Genomic DNA, 4,628 nt, shown 5'->3' with positions numbered 1-4,628 from the left:
TACGAGGCAATACTTTCGATAGAAGAATATTCAACAGGATTCCCACATTTGTATTCATCCTACATAGTTTCCACGGGTCGCGATCGATAAGAATAAAAACACCGCGATAGCTCTCTTTTCTTTCCCGTGAACGGTGATATTATTACGTCTATGATTTCATGAATTTTTTATTCTTAAATAATCATATATTTATTCTAATTATTATTCAATTTTTAATAAGACGAATACTTTTGTTGTACTGATCGTTGTTGTAAAACTGTAACACGTTGTCGATTGAAAATATATTATGTAATGTAATATGTGATCAAAATGATATAAGCAATATGAATAATGATCACTATAAACTAATATAATATAAACTAAAGTGTTACTCGATCGACGTATTCTCTCCAACTCTTTGTTCAATGATCAATTTTTCAATACAAGAATGTCTTATAAATTGTTTTCTGAATATTAAATATAAAATAAATATAAAAAAAAATATATGTATATAAAGAATTTTTTTTTTCTTAAAAAAAAAAAAATATATATATATATATATAAAGAACTCTTTTTTGTTTAAAAAAAAATATATAATTTCTTTTTATAAATTTTTTCTAGTTAGAAAAAAATAACAAAACTGTTTAAAAATGTAAGAAATAATAATGATTCTAACAATTAGAAGACGATATTTTTTAATAAAAGCATTAAAAAAAAAATGCTTCAAATATCTTTCATATTAAATATAAACCTTTTCTGTTTTTGGCTCTTCCAAATATGCGAACATTGGCTCTCAAAACTGTTAAACTTGCCTATCTTTGCGATATAACATCGACATATATTCTGATTTTTCACATGTTACACACATAGCGTAAAATTCATAAGTCAAATTAACAAAGTCTGATCAGCTGATTTCGTTGCCATAACCGCAATGAACACTATTGATCCATGGAAAGCTTCTCTCTCTCTCCCTCTTTTTCTCTCTCTCTCTCTCTCTCTTTCTTTCTTTCTTTCTCTTTCCCTTCCCCTTTAATCTACTTTAATCGTTCGACTATTAAAGGCCGAACAAAGATAATCAAAACACGAATCGCTATAAATTTAAAATTCAAATTGATAATACTCAATTACAAAAAACAAAATGAGAAACTATAAAAATGACGAAAGTTCCTTGACCGAACGAATAATCCGTATTTATTCGAAAGCCTGTTTGTAAAGCTTCATCGATTTTATATTGGATTTTTTAAATGACGAAGTTTATAAAAAAGTCTCTCTTATGATTTTAAAACGTTTAATAATATTTAAATTTTACGAATGAAAAGAGAAATAACGATGTTTGTGAGACTTTTTATTAAATTTTGAATTCGATGAATCCAACGAACGAACAAACGAAAAGCGCGCCTCGTGAGATCGGCCGATCTCGTTCGTTCTCTATTTCTCGTTCCGTGTTCCGCGTTCCAATCTCTGCATGTACTCTGGCACAGAACACATCATCCATACACGCACCGGCAAGTACTTGTAAACAGAATTAGCAGTAGGCCAATCAGCTGATCGTGCCGACCGCAACGGCCGCTATTGATCCGCGAGAGGCTTCCCTCTTCGTCGAAGGAGAAAAGCTTTCCTTTCCACACGATCCGCATAGCTTCTTCCCTTTCTTCCTCGACCTTCTCCTTCTCTTCTTCTTGCCTCTCTCTCTCTTTCTCTCCCCTTTTGTCGACAAAAAACGTCACTACGACGCGTGTATCTATGTGAAACCATAAGGATGGAAGAGAGATAAAAATAATAAAAAAGAGCAAAAAAAAATGAGTGCTCTTTTTATCGGAATGAATATCTGAGTACTCAAATTACTCGTTATAACTTAAAATCTGAGCTTAAATCCAGATCTGAATATTCGGATATTCGGACCTAAATCCGAGTATATTAACATACAAAAACGTCTAGGATGTTATTTGTTTATAATGTTTCATATTATTATGTTTTTTAAATGGTAGAGGAACATCTTTCTGGGAAATGTTCCATCTTAAACGAAATTGTTTTTTTTTAAATTATCGTAAATAACCTCACGACAAACTGGAAGGAAAAAAACCACCCCTAGTAACATTGGACTAGCAGGAGGAGAAGGGCTCTTAATGATTAAATACTTTATGAGAATACATCATTGCGTAAAGTATTAGAAGAAACACAGGATTGTTAATTATGAAGAAAGAATAATTTCACGAAAGGTTGCGATAAATGCATTCGAAAAATTTATATTGTAAGATGATATTAATAGCTTTGTCATCAATAGATGTCATAAAATATCTGGCTCCCTGATGTTGGTTGGTCATTAAGAGAAAGCTTAATCTCTATCATCAATAATCATTAGTTATCGATCGTGTGAGAAACAAAAAACGGTGAAAATATTTATTATAATTTTATCTGTTTCATTTTCTTTCACATATTTACACTGATATTTAACAACCACAAAGGATTTCCGTTTCGAATATGTAATCTGTTTGTCCTTTACACCATATACACATACACATGTGTCCTTGGCCTTTACGTATATTCAATTGTAAGTCTGGATACTCAGGTACGAATGCCCGAAATGTCATTTTGACCCACTTCTTATCTGTTCCTATAATTTGTACTGTCATAAGTATCCTTCCTGGAATGTTTTCTCAATCCTCGCTACAGCTAAGTCCGAATTGTTTATCTCAAAGAAATAATAATACATATATTATATGTAACAGATAAAGCGATCATTGCAACAGTTGGATCAAAATGATTCGACATTCGTTGAGCAAGAGTTAAACAAATATTCGGATAACCAAATATTCAAGCATTAATAACAGAACTAAACTCGGAGCAAGCAAGCATTCTCTCTCCCTCTCTCTCTTTTTCTTTCTCTCTCTCTCTCTCTCTTTCCCTCCCTCTCCATCCAACGACAAGTATTTTTAACCTCTACGTTTCCGCAGAGAGTGCATATACCCGATACAAATGATGTATGTAGATACACGTGTATACAATCACACACACACACACTTACATACATATGCACGACACATACAACTTCCACTTACCCAAGGTCGTCTTTGGTGCTCCAAAGCGAATGCTAAAAAACTGCGACACACTGCATCGTACACGGGCGCGGGAACGAGGAGTTATGAACGTGGAAAAAAAAACAGAGAAATATAAAGGAGACACAAGCGAAAGAAGGCGATGACACCCGAAAATGAACGACGAACAAGAGGGTGAATTACGGACACCGATAAACAAAGGGTATGCTTTTCAGAAATGTAGCGACTACTAGTCCTCTCTTTTCTCTCTCTCTCTCTCTCCTCTTTCTCTCTCTCTCTCTCTCTCTATTTCTATCTCTATCTCTCTCTACCTTTATCTCAATCTCTCTTTCTATCTCTATCTATCTATCTTGCTGTCTTCAATAGACCAATGGACGAACGGACGGAAATAGACGAAGATGAACGAGTAGAAAAACGAAGACGTTCCTGAGAGACAAGAGTGAGATTGGAATGACCAAGAGGGTTAAAGAGAGGGAGGAAAATAACGCTTAAGAATACCGAAAGCGAAGGGAGAGAAAACGTGAGTCGAGACGAAAGGCGTTAAGGCCACACCGAACGCGACGCTGATATGCGTTTTCTTCGCCGTTGCTCCCGTCTTCCCCTTCTCGCACGTTCTCCCTCTCTTCTATTTCCTTCTATTACTCTCTCTTCTCTCTTTCTTCTCTCTTCTCTCCCTCTCGCTCTCTCTCTCTTTCTCTCTTTCTCTTACTTACTCTCTCACTCCTTTCATTTACGTTCTCTATCTCTTTTCTCTACGCTCTCGCTTTCCCCACTCTCACTGGGCGAGGGTGAGTTCGCTTTCACAAGCGCATGCGCATCAAGCCAACCCTTCTTTTAACTGCTATGATTAGTCGACTCGCAAAGCATAAGAACGATATGATTAGCGTTCACAAACCTACGCTATCGTTTTGTATCTTTATCGAATATTTTTCATTCTTTTTTAAAAAACGTCGATTTCTCCGACTCATTTTTTCTCTTCGTAACTGTAGAGAAAAATAATTGAAAGCATTTGATGCTGATTCCTGATTTCATTTAAATCAACATCACGTGGTATTTTGTTCCGAAGCGGGAAACCACCCAGTTTTATAACATGTGATCATTTTTTTTATGACATTAATTAATGAGAAAATGTTTTATAGCATCTAATCATAGCTTGTAACTGATAATATTATAGGATGTTATCGATCGAGTAAAATTCCTATGATTCTAATAAAGATAATAAAGTAAAATTATGAAGAAGTAAAATTACATCGTTTACTTTATTCGATGGCATGAGTATGTTCAAAATTATTAATTCTTTGATATATTATTCAGTTTTTCTTTTTCTTGACAACCAATCGTGAAAAGGAAAATAAAGTTAAAAAACTAATTTTCTTTTTTTTAATCTGTCCAATTATTAATACCTCAAATAGATCATTGTATTACCAATGTTGTCGAGTAAATTTTACTTCTATCAAATATATGAGAAATAATTTGAATAAAATTTGGAATTATTCTACGAAACTAATTAATGCTTCCTCATTCTTACACACTTATGATGCCATCTTGAAAACATGTCGATATAGTAGGGATTACCGAGTCGCTAGAGATGCG

At 33.9% G+C, this 4,628-nt stretch overlaps 1 protein-coding gene across 1 annotated transcript in view; it reads right to left on the bottom strand.

Annotated features, from left to right (window-relative positions):
- The window catches only part of LOC124947963, a 23,669-nt gene extending 20,049 nt beyond the window's left edge, over positions 1-3,620 (bottom strand). The window contains exon 1 of the mRNA XM_047490843.1: positions 3,039-3,620. The gene's annotated coding sequence lies outside the window, so the exon portion shown is untranslated. The remainder of the gene's footprint in view (positions 1-3,038) is intronic.
- Positions 3,621-4,628: the final 1,008 nt, after the last annotated feature.

Source organism: Vespa velutina, chromosome 3 (assembly GCF_912470025.1).
Source record: "Vespa velutina chromosome 3, iVesVel2.1, whole genome shotgun sequence".
Taxonomy (NCBI): Eukaryota; Metazoa; Arthropoda; class Insecta; order Hymenoptera; family Vespidae; genus Vespa; species Vespa velutina.
The sequence above is the reverse complement of the archived record's forward strand: the minus strand, read 5'-3'. Positions and strand labels throughout refer to the sequence as shown.